The sequence below is a fragment of the Notolepis coatsorum genome (genome assembly GCF_963971535.1).
Source record: "Notolepis coatsorum genome assembly, chromosome: 5".
NCBI lineage: Eukaryota > Metazoa > Chordata > Actinopteri > Aulopiformes > Paralepididae > Notolepis > Notolepis coatsorum.
This window is the reverse complement of record NC_140169.1, coordinates 76,756,278-76,774,903: the sequence shown is the minus strand read 5'-3', so window position 1 is coordinate 76,774,903 and position 18,626 is coordinate 76,756,278. Positions and strand designations below refer to the sequence as shown.

General features: G+C 41.8%; 1 protein-coding gene across 1 annotated transcript in view; it reads right to left on the bottom strand.

The window, feature by feature from the left end:
- slc2a12 (solute carrier family 2 member 12) overlaps positions 1-5,857 on the bottom strand; it is a 58,256-nt gene extending 52,399 nt beyond the window's left edge. Inside the window, exon 1 of the mRNA XM_084314147.1 lies at positions 5,748-5,857. The gene's annotated coding sequence lies outside the window, so the exon portion shown is untranslated. The remainder of the gene's footprint in view (positions 1-5,747) is intronic.
- Between the last annotated feature and the right edge of the window lie 12,769 nt (positions 5,858-18,626).

The following is an 18,626-nucleotide window of genomic DNA, read 5'->3' as shown; positions in this document are numbered from 1 at the left end:
ATTGTGGTATTTGCTGTAGAACCCGGCATGGCCAGTTTATTAGCCAGTCTATAGTATGTGACAGCCAGTGGTGCAGTCGCGGTCACACCCGGTTACACGCCGTGTTACCAGATCACTGAGGCAGAAGTACGCGCGATCGCGCACGGATGTGTACACGCGTGTACACGCACACAAAAATGCGCTGTATCTAGGCCTGCCGCGATAAGCAATAAATCGATTAATTGCTGCGATAATTCAAATGAATGCAATGATTTTGACGGGCGCGATTAATTGCTATTTGCGCGTTTGTTTTAATGAGGCGGAACCAGTGCCCCTCAGTCACTGTCCGTGTTGGGAGGCGGGCCGCTGACGTTACTAGAGTACAGCACGGGAGCTCCGTGGGGCAACGCCACATAGACATTTCTCAATAGTGTTGCTCCTTTTAACCAAGTAGCATTATTTGTAGTGTAACGTTAGCTATTTTTAGACCCAAGTAGTTACTCGCTACTGCCCGGAGAAACTGGACTGCTAAATAAAGATTAAAGATCTAGCGTTCGTTGATGCTCATTCAATGCTAACAACATTAGCTACAAACGAAATACAACGTATAGCATAGCTACAAGTACAACACAGAATAACGTTAATACAATTACATGCATCATTGTTTACAATTAACGGGTGGGGCTAGTCAAAGGACTGGACACAGGGACAAGTTAAACATGAATTAATTTATTATAACACTCCGGTAGTTTCGAGTCGTGCTGCAGTGCTTACGCACCACAGCTATTATATTATATACTGCTTTGACGCTTCCTCCTCATCGTTGATTGCCTGTAGTAGCTGCATCTAACGTTAGTAGCTAACGTTAAAACTAACCTAAAGTTAGTTGTTCACCAACAATTTGTTTTATCATTAGCTCAAAAACATCATATCATTAGCCCAAGTTGTCGGCTCATAGTTTCTGCTTAGGATAATCACAAAATACTTCCGGTCCGGTCGGTGGGCTTCAAAATAAAAGTCTAAACACCGGAAAAGACGGAGCGGTGGGCTTCAAAATAAAAGTTTGGGGAAATAAATTTCAAAAAAAAAATTCTCTAACCGGTCGCAATAATATCGCTTATCGCGATATTTTCGGGGGCAATTAATCGCCCAGCAAAATGTGTTATCGTGGCAGGCCTAGCTGTATCCATTCGTTGTGACAAGTACCCGGCCACCGTTTTACATAACAAAAAGCGCAGGTAGACTAAGTGTCTGGGTGTTGGCTATCTGAATGCATCTCCCCCTTCATTCTGTGTGACACAGGCAGTGGAGGTGAATACTAATGTGGCTCGGAATTCGTGATGGGGGTCTACCTGCTTATGATATTGAATCAAGCGTCTGTGCTGCGCGCCAGCTTTCCACGCGCACATTCACACAAATAGAGAGCAAGAAGAGCTTGTATGATAGAAAGATTGCACTTGCGTATATGCGCTTGTGTGTGTGTGTGTGTGTGTGTGTGTGTGTGTGCGTGTGTGTGTGTGTATAAATCAGTTCTGTGCGCATGCACGTACCCGCGCGCGCACGTGCACGTGGCGTGGCGTGTTACCAGTTCCCATATTAGGACTGCACCACTGGTGACAGCCTATGTTTTAATGAGCCAGTGACTAGATAACATATCATAATGATGGGTGGATGAATGATTACTGCACTGTTGTGGCCATTGTCCTCAGCTCAAATGTCATTTGTAAGCAGTGGGTCCAGTGGTAAAGTAAAAGGTAAAAGGTCCGCTACTGTTCCTAATTTATGCAAATGACATGTCGTCAGCTTGTGACTGCAACTTGTTCCTGTTTGCGGACGACTCAGCCCTGCTGGTCTCTGACAAGAACAAGTTACAGGTTGAAAAAACCCTCAGCTCAGAACTAGGCAAAATCTGCATATGGCTCGCTGATAACAAACTATCATTACACATGGGCAAAACAGAGTCCATTCTCTTCGGTTCAAATAACAAACTCAGCAAGACCGACGGCTTCTCAGTTACAGTGGGTGACAATATTGTCACGAGGAAAGAAGATATTACCTACCTGGGTTCCATCCTAGAGGCAAATCTTTCCTGCGACAAAGTGGCATCCAATGTAATAAAAAAAGTCAACCAACAAACTCGATTCTTGTACCGGATCTCCTCACTGGGAAACAAGAATACCCTGAAGACTCTGGCAGGAGCACTCATTCAAGGGTACTACGACTATGCTTGCACCTCATGGTACCAAAGCACCTCAAAGGCGCTAAAAACAAAATTACAAACATCTCAAAACAAACTGGTCAGACTACTGCTTGACCTTACTCCTAGAACCCACCTCACCCCTGCCCACTTTGACAACTTAGGATGGCTTAGAGTAGACGACAGAGTACAGCAACTTGCAATGGGCCTGGTCTACAAGATACACTACACGACCAAGGTACCCATGTACATGTCAAAATACTTCCCAAAGGTCAGTGAATACCACGATCACAACACCAGAGGGAGCTCCACAAATCATGTTAAACCCAGATTCGGCTCAAACAAGGGACTAAACACGTTTCGCAATTATGCCACATCAATGTGGAACGCCCTACCCAAAGCTGTAAAGGAATGTGAATCACTACCCACTTTCAAAAACACTCTCAAAAAACACCTACGGGAGACTGCAATTCAAAACTGGCCCCTGTAAATGTCCTAACACAACCCCCTCCAATGTACAGTAAATGACCAAGTATGGTCTTGTCAATATTCCAATGTACAGTTTTGTTTGTACAGTTGTACAGTGTCCCCCACCCACCCCTCCTACCCAACCCCCCCCACCCACCCAACCACCTCCAATGTACAGTCCCCCCCCCCCCCCCCCCCCACCTACCCAATCCAATGTACAGTTTCTACGTCAAATGTATATACTTTTTTTTCTGGACTCTCTTTGTATCACAAACAGTACTGTATTTACAAATCTGGTATGTCATAAATGTATAGATGTAGCAGTACTGACTATCTGTATGTCATGTATGTCATATACATCAACAGCTCTACAAAGACGCCCTCAACTCTGCACGCTCCTCCCACTACTCCGCTATCATACAGTCTGGCAGCAACAACCCCAGGACTCTGTTTTCCACCATCAACACACTTCTTAAACCCTCTGACACAATCTCCTGTTCCTTCACTGTCAGTAAATGTGTCTCCTATCTGTCACATCTCCAAACAAAAATTGACAAAATCCACACCCAACTAACAATTGCCTCCGCCAACACTATCTCCCCTCCGGATTCAACCCCCTCTCCACCGCCCAACCCACCTTTTACATCCTTCACTGAAATCACTGCATCGGACCTATCCTCCATTCTCTCTACAATGAAAACTTCTACCTGCATCCTGGACCCTATCCCCTCCATCCTAGTCAAGGCTTGTCTCCCTGCCCTTTCTCCCCTAATCACCTCCATCGTAAACACCTCTCTGACCACTGGCCTATTTCCCCCCGCCCTCAAAATTGCTTCCGTCACCCCCTTACTAAAAAAACCCGGTCTCAACCCTGAAACCCTTGATAATTTCCGCCCCATTTCCAACCTCCCCTTCCTCTCAAAAATAATTGAGCGAGCCATTGCCTCCCAATTAAAATCCTACCTCGACAACAATAACCTTTATGATACATTTCAATCCCGATTCCGCACCAAACACAGCACCGAAACTGCTCTTCTAAAGGTCACCAACGACATACTCCTCTCTGCCGACTCTGGTTCCCTCTCCATCCTCATTCTCCTAGACCTCAGCGCTGCTTTTGACACCATCAGTCACCCCATCCTCATCACTCGTCTCCAGTCCTCCGTTGGCATCTCCGGAATCCCCCTCACCTTGCTCCAATCATACCTCTCACACAGGCACCAATTCATCTCTATCAACAACTGCAAATCCCCCACTGCCCCCATCACTCATGGTGTCCCCCAAGGCTCAGTACTTGGTCCCCTGCTCTTCATCCTCTACATCCTTCCACTTGGTCTGATTCTCCGCCAACATGGCCTGCGTTTTCACTGTTATGCAGACGACACTCAGCTCTACCTCTCCACCAAGACTATCACTCCAGCCACTCTCTCCACCCTCAGCACCTGCCTCACAGACATCAAAACATGGATGCAAAATAACTTTCTTAAACTAAACTGCAATAAATCAGAAATCATCATTATCGGTCCAAAATCCCTCACCAGCCACACCCAGGATTTCACCCTAAATATTGATGGTACCATTGTCACCCCCTCCACTCACGTCCGTAACCTTGGCATCATCCTGGACCCCACCCTTTCTTTCCTCCGCCATGTGAACCACATAACCAAATCGGCCTTCTACCACCTCCGGAACATTGCTCGTCTCCGCCCCTCCCTATCACTCTCCGCTGCTGAAACACTGGTTCATGCATTCATATCATCACGACTAGATTACTGCAACAGCATCCTCTACGGCTCACCAAACACTATCCTCAATAAACTTCAATATGTCCAAAACTCTGCTGCCCGCATGCTCACCTCCACCCGTCGCTCTGATCACATCACCCCTGTCCTCCACGACCTCCACTGGCTTCCAATCAAATACAGGATACATTTTAAAATACTACTCATCACATTCAAAGCCCTCAACAACCTTGCCCCTCCCTACCTGTCCGACCTCCTCCACCGTCACACGCCCACCCGTCGCCTTAGGTCTGCAGATGCCAACCTCCTAACACCTCCCACGACCAGGCTCCGGACCTGGGGCGACAGGGCCCTGCTGCTGCTGCCCCCTCCCTCTGGAATGCCCTCCCCAGCCATATCCGTGATGCAAACACCCTGACATCTTTTAAATCAGCCCTCAAAACTCACCTTTTCAATCTTGCTTTTGACCTCTAATTCTGTCGGTGTTATTTTATTTTTGTCATGTATTATTTTTGTTCTGTTTTTTGTTTTGCCATAGTTTGTCTCTCCTGCCCATGTAAAGCGTCTTTGAGCACCTGGAAAAGCGCTATATAAAATAGATGTATTATTATTATTATTATTATTATATGTTACGATGAATTGAAAATGGGGGACCCTGATGTAAACAAGACGAAAGTCTTTCTCTGGTCTGCATCCCCTTAACAATTGTATGTATTGAGCTGTACTGTACCCATTCTGCAATCTGTTAATAAAGTTTTCAATCAATCAATCAATCAATAAACCATAGGTGTCATTTGTAAACTCCAGCTGATAATGGCAACAATAGCCTATTTAGGATATATTGTATAGGCTTTAGTAGCCTATGACTATTTAACCTACTATACTATATAAATCACCAGGATCCATGGGCGTATAGAAAGTCTGACCCTGCATCTATACACTCGTATGTCATTCCTTTAAACCGACCCGCACCACAAATATTATGGAGAGTTGTTCAGCTCCATGACAACACTTTCCAGGTATTCTAAAACAACGTGGCTCATGCAATAACAACAACAGTCCCAAGAAGATCGCCTCTCTCTCCAATAATAACTAACTGTTTACATCCACACTGTAGTTAAAGTCCAACTCGATGACGCGGCTACAGTGTTGCGGCATTAAAACGTTGCTTCATAAATATGTCATGTATCAAATGGGGGACCCTGATGTAAACAAGACGAAAGTCTTTCTCTGGTCTGCATCCCCTTAACAATTGTATGTATTGAGCTGTACTGTACCCATTCTAGTGCAATCTGTTAATAAAGTTTTCAATCAATCAATCACTCATATGTGCGCAGCGGCGTGTTGTCCAGACTCCGTACCTTTCGCCCCTTCGCCGAGTTGGTCAGAATATTGCTGCTGTGGATTTCCTCCGTTTCTCTCCATTCGTTCCACTTCTTCTCCGCCAGACGTGTGTGGTTGTCTTGTCAAGTTCCACCACTTGTGCTCGTCGTCGTGTCCGTGGTCCACGCTCCTTGTGCTCGTGTCCGTGTCCGTGCACGTCGCTGGTTCCTGGAAGGTTTCTTGGCGAGCCACTTGTTCAACTCCACCCACTCGCGCGCAGACGGCACGACGCCAAGAGCAGAAGTCTAGAGAGAGAGTCCCATAATAACAAGTCCAAGTCCAATACGATGATGAGTTGAAAATGGGGGACCCTGATGTAAACAAGACGAAGGTCTTTCTCTGGTCTGCAGCCCCTTAACAATTGTGTGTATTGAGCCGTACTGTATTGTACCCATTCTGCAATCTGTTAATAAAGTTTTCATTCATTCAACCCATTTGGTAGACTGATGATAATAATACCCCATAATTACAATGTCAGCATGCAGCAAAATAAGTAGGAAGTATAGTATCAAAGGGATAAGAATTGGGTTCGCCACCATTATTTGTAATGTAATGTCATCAAAGGCTCAAAATGTATAATTCTTTATGATGAATTGAAAATGGGGGACCCTGATGTAAACAAGACGAAAGTCTTTCTCTGGTCTGCATCCCCTTAACAATTGTGTGTATTGAGCGGGCCGTACTGTATTGTACCCATTCTGCAATCTGTTAATACAATCAATCAATAATTTTTTTTACTTTTACAGTTCTAGTAATAATGTAATATGGTTTGAGTGACCATGTTGTTTGCTTGTATTTTACAGCACTGTGTGTTTGATGATGTTGGATGGAAATGAGCAATTAGTAAAGTGACCATTTGTTCATAGAACATTTTGTTCCCATTGCATTACAGAACCAGCATGTCTACTTTTTGAGAGGGAGAGAGAGAGAGAGAGAGAGAGAGAGAGAGAGAGAGAGAGAGAGAGAGAGAGAGAGAGAGAGAGAGAGAGATTATTTCGAGGGGGGTCAGTGATACCTGTACCAAAATAGGCTATATGTGATACTGTAGATCCGGGCAGTGAGTTTGCTGGCCGGTGTGTGATCTCTCCCACCTAGAATCACACTCCTACGCAGACGCCTGTACAAAGATGTCCTAAAATAATTTGAAAGAAAATGCGCTAATAACTTTTAATTGTGTATAGTATCACAAATAACTATTATTAGCCGCTTAAACTTGTGTGAACATTTAGGAATTATGCAGTGAGTTGTTATCGCATCAGAAAAGTAAACAGACTATCTGCTTAAGGAAACCGGTTAACCTGCAATGAGTCTCCTGGCCATTTTAGTTTTCGTTTTTGAGGACTGCCTACTTTCTTTGCAAACCAAAACAACATACTTTATACTTATAGCACATGCATGAGCCTGGTCTCTTTTGAAAGATGACATTCTGAGGTTTCTGATTCCAGAAAAGAAATTAACTTTTAGTGCTAACGTAATAGAGTAACATAGGTCTGAACTTGAGTTGTAGAAAAGCGTGTTACTCAAGTTTGTCTGTAGTTTAGTAGTCCAGAGGTAGTATTTCCCCAGAAGGTGGTATGGCTTACAAATCCATACAGACCCATAGCATGAAGCCTTATGTAGTACATGTCCAAATTTCATCCATTCCATCCAAAGATCCAACTGTGTACAAAAGAAAAACTCATAGACTTCAATTCATTCAGCTGTTTTTCTCTTCCTGTTATCGCTCGTTAGTTGTTTGTTTGTTTGTCTGTTCTGGTTGGAGAAGATACATTTAAGAATGTTCTCATGCCTTGAGGAACAATGCAGCATTACAGCCTGTACTCCCAGAATGAAGTATCTAGAATAATCACAGATAAGGTGTTCTCATGAGTGAGATTCATCCAAAACTGCTTTAAGGCACTCGGAGGCCTGCACTCCCATAATAGATAAGTGTTTGAAACTAGTGTGATCATTATAGCGTTTGAAAGGGATGAGTAGTGAATCTTCGTTTCCATGGACACATGAATAAACATGGCTCCACATACACTGAAGTGAAATTACTAAACTTTTTTCAAATAACTTTCTTATTTATAAAATAGACAAAAAAGGGTATGTTATAAATATAATATAAATATAACGAGTAGGCCTATAAGTAGCACCGGTTACTTTAACTTCCTCTCTGGACACATCTATTAGACAGTGGAACAAGGTCCAACTTTCTATAGGAGTGTGACCTAGAATGCTATAAAACTCCTCTTATAATTCTATCTCATTAGTGTTGGGGAAGCTACTCTGAAAGCAGAGTTTTACAAGCTACCAGTTACTTCCCACAGGAAGAAGTTAAACTACAGCAAAGCTACCCTCAAGAGATATACGAACTAAAGTTTCTTGGGAAAAGTAGTTCAAACTACTTTGTAAATATATATATTATATATTATATATATATATAATATAATAATAATATTATATTATTATATTAATATTATAATAATATTATAATATTTTTATATTAATATTATAATATTTTATATTATAATAATAACATCACCAAGAAATAGTTGGGTTATTTACCGAAAAGGTCATTTAAAACTTGTTTAGCCTGTCTTGGCACTTTTTTGTCACAGGGACAGGGGAGGGGTTGGTCAAGGCCGGGGGTTTCATTCAAGAGAGGAGAGGCATTCATTTGTCATTCATTTATTGTCTTAGCCTCCTGCCAAACTTGTAGTTCGAGTAACTCCATCTCAACATGTCAGAAAAAATGATTAACTACTGTAAAGACGCACTTCCTTTGCTTTCAGTTTAGCTGGTCGTTCATACTAATACACATTGGCCGTATTAGGGGGTGGGAAACTGATGGGTGGGGATCGGGCGTTGTGGACAGCGACTCCTACAGGTCGGTTGGTGCGCCTGCGCAGTAGAATCAGGAAGTGTCGGGGGCAGCGTGAGCCTCCCACGCGTTACTCCTCGCCACTGAGAGATCGAGCTGCGCAGGTGAAAAGATGCGACTGCTGTTACCTCGAGTACCGGAGGGGACTTGTGCTATGTATGACTTAGTCCACATTGCAGCCGGCTTGTGGGAGGCAAGAAACAGCGTTCGTGACAGGGGAGGGTTGAATTGGATGATACGAAATTGGGATGGGAGAAAATATAGAAAATGGGTGAAAAAGTGGATAAAAAAAAATTAAAAGACACACTTCTTCAACCATTATCTGAAATGAAAAAAAAATATTAAAAAATCTAACCCTAACTAACCTTATTGTCATGCACTTGTCCTAATATACTACTGTAGCACTCAACATTGTTACTCAGCTGATAGAGTTGTGCCCTTCCTGATGACTTGTCGTACAGAACTTGTAAGTCGCTTTGGATAAAAGCGTCAGCTAAATGTAAATGTAACAAAGGTTTTGATTGATTGATTGAAAACTTTATTAACAGATTTCAGAATGGGTACAGTACAGTACAGCTCAATACATACAATTGTTAAGGGGACGCAGACCAGAGAAAGACTTTCGTCTTGTTTACATCAGGGTCCCCCATTTTCAATTCATCATAAGGTAGCAGACAGGGGTAGGTGGAAGGTGCAATATGGTTGTACAAGTAATAAAACACAGTAAAATATGTGTTTTGACAGGTCCAACAGGTCCACCGAGGATGCCATAGCCCATGTGCTGCACACAGCAGCATCACACCTGGACAAAAGGCAGGGGAACTATGTGAGAATGCTATTCATCGACTACAGCTCTGCATTCAATACCATAGTCCCCTCCAAACTCGTAGCCAAACTCAAGGACCTGGGCTTGAACTATGACCTCTGCCAGTGGGCAAGGCCAGATTAAGAATTCAGAGGCCCCTAGGCCAGACTCTTGTGGAGGACCCCACACACATACACGTGCACGCATGCAGTGGTGTTTATATGTAAAACATTGGTGGGGCAGCCACTAACCAAGAATACATACCAGGCAAACTACAGTAATAAAAATGACAGTAATCCTGCTACTGATGCATTTTTAAACACGTCAACAAACAGCTATCCATCGAGAGAAAGTATAGTTGAGGAAAATTAAGTATATTCCCTGTCTGCCAAAGTTATTGACAGGGTACCACACAATATATTATACTTTATTGTTCAGTTATTCTGTCAGTTTCATGATGGCTTTGTTTGAAAAGGTTAAATGCAGGAAAACACAACCAGAAAATTGTCATTTTTGATAACTTTAATATTTCAACAACAAAGAAACAAAGAAAGAACAGTTCTGCAACAGTGCAGTTTGTGACTTGGTGGCTATAATAAAAATAAAAATAAAAATCACTCTAAACAAAATGTCACTTTAAAAAAAATATAGAATATTTAGAAACACTTTAAAGGAAGGAGGTACTGTATAGTATAGATATACAGTAAGAGTTAACACTGTAAATTGTATATTGCATATAGTGCACATAAGAACCAGTTCTCAGAAACCTAGCATGTCTTTTTACCATGCATATCTTGTGTCTTATCTATTTCTTTTTTTCTATGCCTATTTTATTCTATTTTATTATTGTATTTTGCACAATATAATATACAAAGAGTTAACACTGTAAATTGTACATTGCATAGCAGTGTACATACAAACCAGTTTCTCAGGAACCTAGCATGTCTTTTTTTACCATGCATATCTTGTGTCTTATCTATTTAATTTTTTCGATGCCTATTTTATTCTATTTTATTATTGTATTTGCACAATTTACCTGTTATAACAAAGGAAAACCTCACACTCTTATGAAGAGGAGAAAAAATACTGGCTGTGTAGACCTATTTTAAAATAAAACACAGAAGAGGAGACAAAACACTGGTGTCTGTAGACCGACTTTGAAATAAAACCCTGAACTATTCAGGTATATTTGAGTCCTTCCCTTATTTGTGGAACATTTATAAAATAAAAAGTAAATTTTTCGTTGTTCGCAAATTTCGCACCACATATCAGGCATTGGCTACAGGTAAACCTGCATTGTTAGTCGTGAAAGCAAATTAATCTGTCCACGCTGAATTAAACCCTCTATTTTCCTCAGACTTTCCTTTTTTTGGATTTATCCATGGTTAGCTTACTGGGGGGTCGGAAACTCAAGATTAGCCACTTGCAGACGGCAGGGAGAGGCACGGGGTGTGACGTACTGTATATTTTAGTTGATGAAATATTTTTGTTGACTAAATATTTTAGTTGATGAAATATTTTTTCCTTTCAGTGTCACAGTATGACATCGATCTCCAAAATAAGAAAAAAAAAAAAAGTAAAAAAAGAAAATGTAAATAATATTTTTTTGGAGGCTCCTCGTCACTAGAGGCCCACGGGCCGCGGCCCAAACGGCCCGGTCGTTAATACGGCCCTGCCAGTGGGTCTTGGACTTCCTGACAGGAAGACCCCAGGTGGTGAGAGCAGGCAACTGCACCTACTCATCCATCACTCTCAACACAGGGGCCCCCCAGGGCTGTGTTCTGAGTCCCCTCCTCTATCTACTCCCTGTACACACATGACTGTGTGGCACAGCGGAACAACAACACAATTATCAAGTTTGCTGACGACATAGTCGTGGTGGGCCTGATCTCTGCAAACGACGAGAGGGCCTACCTGGAAGAGGTAGAGGACCTGGTGCGGTGGTGTCAGGAGAACAGCCTCTCCCTGAATGTCAGCAAAACGAAAGAGATGATTGTGGACTTTAGGAGGTCGGGGGCTAGGGACTACAGCCCCCTCAGCATCGACGGGGCACCGGTTGAGAGAGTGAACAGTTTTAAGTACCTCGGAGTCCACATATCCGAGGACTTGACATGGACCACACACATTGACAGTGTAGTTAAGAAGGCACGGCAGCACCTCTACTTCCTTAGGAAGTTCAAAGTGAGTCAGAAGATCCTCAATAACTTCTACTTGTGCACAATAGAGAGCATCCTGACTGGTAACATCACCTCCTGGTTTGGGAATAGCACCACACAAGACCGTAGCAGACTACAGAGAGTGGCCCGTTCAGGCTTCCCACTCTCCAGGACATTTATAACAAGCGTTGCAGGGCCAAGGCTAAGAAAAGAATCAAAGACTCTAGTCACCCAAACAACTGCCTCTTTGAACTGCTGCGGTCAGGCAAGCGCTATCGGAGTCTCATGGCCAGTACAGAGAGACTCAGAAGGAGCTTCTATCCCCAGGCCATCAGGATGCTCAATGACAATGACACTATGTAACAACCCATCATCTACACTCACTGCACACACATCCACATGTACATGTAACGGGGAAGCCCGTGGGTATGTCCACAGTCACGGAAACAGGTGTGTTGACGAGTGACTGTGGCAGTGCGGGCTGGTAAGTTAAACTCACTTCCTCATAACAGGGTTAACAGACGCATAGGTACGGTAGTTAGGAGTGAATTCACTTCTTAGTGCAGCGGCCTGTGTCGTCGCCCGCGGATGCGGGAGCCCCCTGTTCGACTCCCCCTCGGGACATTCTCATTTAACATCAAACACAACGCAGACCCAGTATGATCCGTCACAGTGGTGCCGTGACCCGGATGTCCTGAGGGGCGTGAGTTTAGGGAGGTGAGTGTAACGGGGAAGTCCGTGGGTATGTCCACAGTCACTGAAACAGGTGTGTTGACGGGTGACTGTGGCAGTGCGGGCTGGTAAATTAAACTCACTTCCCCATAACAGGGTTAATAGACGCATAGGTACGGTAGTTAGGAGTGGATCCACTTCTTAGTGCAGCGGTCTGTGTCGTCGCCCGCGGACGCGGGAGCCCCCTGTTCGACTCCCCCTCGGGACATTCTCATTTAACATTTAACATCAAACACAACGCAGACCCAGTATGATCCGTCACAGTGGTGCCGTGACCCGGATGTCCTGAGGGGCGTGAGTTTAGGGAGGTGAGTGTAACGGGGAAGCCCGTGGGTATGTCCACAGTCACGGAAACAGGTGTGTTGACGAGTGACTGTGGCAGTGCGGGCTGGTAAGTTAAACTCACTTCCTCATAACAGGGTTAACAGACGCGTAGGTACGGTAGTTAGGAGTGAATTCACTTCTTAGTGCAGCGGCCTGTGTCGTCGCCCGCGGATGCGGGAGCCCCCTGTTCGACTCCCCCTCGGGACATTCTCATTTAACATCAAACACAACGCAGACCCAGTATGATCCGTCACATACACACTCACTTTAAACAAACACTCACCTTATCACTCACTTTACTCACTCTAGACACTTTAACACACTTTATATTTATCTATTATTAGAGATTTGCACTACATTCATGCCTCATTTGCACCTTACCCTACGTTTTGTACCTCATTTCATTTCTGCATTGTACCTCACTGTTACTCATTTTACTCTGTATTGTATATTGTATATATGTATATTGACTGAACATTCCTTTACTTACTTCTTAATTACTTATTTTTTTTCTAACTTTTTTTTACTGTATGAAGCACACTCTCAGGGGCACAAGCATTTCATCATAAAGTATTCATGACAAATAATAAACAAACTTGAAACTTGAAAACTTTAAATGCTGCATTAATCTTATTTTCCATGGACACATGAATAAACATGGCTCCACAGACACTGAAGTGAATTTTTTTTTCAAATAACTTTCTTATTTATAAAATAGGAAAAAAAAAAGTATGTTATAATATAAATATAACATATAAATAAAACGAGTAGGCCTATAAGTAGCACCGGTTACTTTAACTTCCTCTCTGGACACATCTATTAGACAGTGGAACAAGGTCCAACTTTCTATAGGAGTGTGACCTAGAATGCTATAAAACTCCTCTTATAATTCTATCTCATTAGTGTTGGGGAAGCTACTCTGAAAGCAGTTTTACAAGCTACCAGTTACTTCCCACAGGAAGAAGTTAAACTACAGCAAAGCTACCCTCAAGAGATATATACGTAGTTAACTAAAGTTACTTGGGGAAAAGTAGTTCAAACTACTTTGTAAATATATATTCTATATATATATATATATATATATATATATATATATATATATATATATATATATATATATATATATATATATATATATATATATATATATATATATATATATATATATATATATAATAATAACATCTGCATTCTGTAATGCAATACAAGATCATAGGCTAACATGAACCAACAACAAATATTTGGGTTATTTACCGAAAAGTTTATTTAAAACTTGTTTATCCTGACCTGCCACTTTTTTGGCACAGGGGAGGGGTTGGTCAAGGCCGGGGGTTTCATTCAAGAGAGGAGAGGCATTCATTTGTCATTAATTTCTCGTCTTAGCCTCCTGCCAAAGTTGTAGTTCAAGTAACTCCACCTCAACATGTCAAAAAAGTGATTAACTACTAAAATCACTCTGCCGATTTGAATTGAGTTGAACTACTAGCAAGCTACTGTAAAATGTAGTTAAACTTCTCTACTTACGTATAGTCATCTTCTTCCCGGTTGGGAACTAAGGCTTTAGCGATTCAACGCCATTTAGTCCGGTCTTCAGCTACTCTCTGTTAATCTCTCCGAGATTAATTTCTCTCAACTCACCTTCAACTGTTCTATGTCAGGTGTTCTTTGGACGTCCAGGCTTTCGCTTTCCCAGGTGGTGTCCATCTTAGTGCTGCTACCTTTGGTATCCTGTCCAGGTCCATTCTGAGTGCCTATAGTTAGTTATATTTCAAGGACCACACTATTGCAGCCAGTTTTGCAGTGCCGCTCCTCATTTGATATTTTGTTTCCAGAAGCAGATTTTCCTCAGACAGGAACCCATTATGGAATACATTGATCTTGTCCATGTCTCCTTTTCTTTTACCACACCAACATTCTGAGCAATACATCAAGACAGATTTGACATTGCTTTTATAGAGTCTAATCTTAGTCCTAAAACGGTATTGCCTAGACTTCCAGATCGGCCGAAGTCTTGTGAATGCCCCACGAGCTTTGGTAAGCCTTGCTTGGATGTCCTTTTTTGCCCCATTGTCTTTGCTGATATGGCTCCACATACTCTAGTGGCTCATTGTTGGCAGTGATAGTATTGATATTTGTATTGATGTTAAGGCCTGTCTGCTTTGCATAATTTAAACATAGTTTAAAGTTAAACATTGCAGCAATGCAATTCCACTGCAACCATCTATAGGGTGGGAGACATTGTTCATGATGAGAATGAGTTTGAACATTGTCCTTTCATCTGTCAAAAATGTCCAAGACACTTTTAGACCTTGTCCACACACAGGTATTTTTGATAATGTATCTTTTTCTATGCATTCTGACATTTCGTCCACACAAAAACAGACCTCTTTGAAAAACACGTATGCGTGTATACGGGAGGAACCAGAACTTATGGAAAACGCTGATATCATGACTTAATGGCCCATGATACAATAATAATAATATTAATAATACACATGATGGATATTTTTGGAAATGTAGTATTTTCTCTGTGTTCTCGCCTCCCGTCCACATGAAAACGGTGCAAAACGGAGGTTGTGAATTATAACCCTAGTTATATTAATGCTGGCAAAGCATCTTGCTTCACCTATTGGACTGCTCTTTCGCCTATAGGTGACCTCTGAAAGAATTTCACTCAATGCTCCTATCACTGACCAAGATCATGGCCCTCTGCTTTGCATTTAAGCAGTTGTGGTTGCAGCTAATCTCCCTCCCAAAACAGTTTTCACGTAATAGGAAAGTAGGGACAACAGGGAGTGAAAGCAAGATGCTTTAATATAACTAGGGTTATAATTCACAACCTTCATTATTATCTCATGCAGGATTCAGCGTCTTGCTTCGCTTATACAAATGGGTGAAGCTGGTATGAAGCCCTGATCAGTGTACCCCCTGTTGGCCCTTTAACCTGTTAAGCCTTAAGGTCCCCCTATAGGGGGACCCTGCTTTTCTTTATCATAAATCGATCAATGGAGACCGTATTAGATCCCCAATTATCATATCATGGGGTATCATTGGAAAGCCACACTCATTGGCTACAACCCTGTGCAAAGAATTTCGAGATCGCCAAATGATTGACGGAGCTAGAGCCCCGGGAGTCGGGGGTGGTAATGTGTACTTTTGCGTACTTTGGGGCACGCCTCACATATCGGCATGTAACTCAAGAACCACTGAACGGATTTTGTCACCTGAAAGGGCAATCGACAGGCAACAAATAGGGCTTTAATTCTATCCATATATTGTATTAAAATAAATGCACACCGAGCCACTAGAGGTCGGCAAAGAATCGTCCACATGTGGGCCCTTGGATGTTAAGAGGTAAATGTTTTTAAATCTTTTTTTTTGTAGCCAAGAGTAAGACCATAACCCTATCAAAAACAGTAGTCAAAGTGTATATTTTCGATTTTGTTTTATACGATTTATCGGAAATAAAAATTTATCGGAAAATGCTAATTATTGTAAAAACCGCAAGAAATGACTAAATCCAGATTCAACCCTGCCATTGGAAAGAATCCTATCCATAGATGTATGATTTGGCCATAATAATGTCAAGGTCAAGTTCAAGGTCAAATATGAATTTATAATTAAAGTCGATTATCATTAATTGAATTAATTAAAGTACGGCCATTTATAAATCAAAAGGATGCTGAAAACCAGATCCATGCCTTTATCTCAAGCCAACTCGACTACTGTAATGCACTCCTTACCGGCCTCCCGAAAAAATATGATGATAACTATTTTATTGCAATGCACTATTGCATTATTTTATTCTATTTTACTAACTATTTTATTGCACTGCACTATTTTACTTTGTATCAGTGAATCATAGACGCCTGGCCATAAGAGCATTCGGAGCATCTCTGCTCTCCCACTATTGAACTTGGGGGAGCAAAGGTATGCTCTTGCTCCACCACTTTTGGTCATATGAAAAATATGATATATCCCCCCCCAATATATAAATCTAACCATAACTACGTTATGGTTAACTGAGTTTTATAGTGAAAAGAGCAGCTTTATTGGTCAAGATTGAAGGCTCTATATTGCAGGAAATTGCACGTACAGGTTAATTGAATAAAAAAAAAACAGGCACCTATCTGGGCTAAGCCCCGGATCTCCTATAATCCAAAATCCGCCCCTGGTCTGGTGTCATTTCCAAAATGACAGACACCAAGCCACATCGTTTCAAATGGAGTGCAATAGCGGCCGCAAGGTGTTAGGCGGCGGTATTGGACTTTTGAGATCTCAGACCCATCCCCAGTGATAACACAGGCTGCCGGCATGTCTTTATGAATGGGAATATCGAATAAAAGAAACAACGATGAAAACCCGACTTTACTCTGGTTTTCGGGGGTCCTGGCGCTCAACGTTTGGCGAGTTAACCCTAGATCTTAGATCCTAATATGAAAAACGATGTGATTTAATGTTCTATGTCTTACCTTGACTTTTTTTATATATATTTTTTTTTATTATTTTTTAAACAAACACATAAACATAAACATAACAACATAAAATTAGATATACAAGCATTAATTAACAGTGCACATCCAATGAAATCACCACTTAAATAAATGTATTATACAAGACATACACCTAATACTTGCTATCTAATACCCTACACAATTATGCTCTCGCTTGCTCCCCCCCCCCCCCGGGCCCCCATTGGATAATCCATCCATTATCCTTCGCTCCTAACCAGGCACTACCATTCATATGCTAGCTTTTATTCTCTCCACCACTTCTAACCACATTGTAATTTTGGATTCACTGAGACCCAAAATTCTTGCTGTAGATATTTCTAGATAAATCACCTCGAGATATGTAAGAATCCAGACCTTCCGGCACATTTTTTCCGGTTGATACCATCGTGATGCTATCAGCTTTTTAGCCGCTGTGATACCAGATAAAACCAATCTCTTTAGCTGTATAGGGACTGCAAACTCAAAAACATCATTCAACAGTAATACAGAGGGGTGTACAGGTATATTCAGAGTTAAGAGATTTGATAATTGCTGGGTCACTTCTTTCCAGAATATCTTAACTGGTGGGCAATCCCAGTACATGTGCATAAATGTACCCTCATCCCCATTTGTACATAAGGAGCATCTGGAGTCTTGTTTAAGACCCATTCTGTTCAGTCTTATAGGAGTCAGGTATGTCCTATGAATATAGTTAAGATTGATTTGTTGATGGTCCGGGTTACGTGACGCAAGTCGAACATTTGCCCAGGCTTCTTGCCAATCAAAATGTATTTCCAGGTCTGGTATATCCCTCCTCCAGACTGAGTCTAGGTGGAGGATTTCATACGAGGACGTTAGTAATTGATGATAAAAATCTGATACAAAACCTCTCGATATCTCTCTTTCATAGAATAATTTGTGGTATCTGTGGTGTTCAATTGGTATCCTTAATGGGACACCATGAGCCTTCAAACATAACAATAACTGTGCATAAAAATAATATGTGGAACTGGTGAGATAACATTTCTTGTGTATTTCCTCATAACTACAAAAACCCTGTTTGTTGAAAACATCTCCTAATGTGTGTATGCCCTGCGTTTCCCATCTAGGGAATCTTATAGGTCGTTTTCCAATCAGGAGTGCATTGTTATTGAATAAGGGAGTTTGATTATGCCATTTATGTGGGTTAGAATATTTTTTTTGTGTTTCACACCATATCCGGATCGCATGAGTAATAATGGGGCCAAATTTCAGTTCGCATTGCTTAATTGATAATTTGGTGTACACTATGTCCTGCAGTCTATGTGGTGCTACTATATTTACTTCTAAATTTCTCCAGGATACTAATGCTTGGGGATCAAACCAGGTTGTCAGTGGTCTTAAAGTGTACGCCTTAAAATAGTGGAAAAAATCTGGAAATGCCATACCTCCGTCGGCTTTGTTTTTCTGTGCGGTGGATCTTTTTATACGTGGTGGTTCGT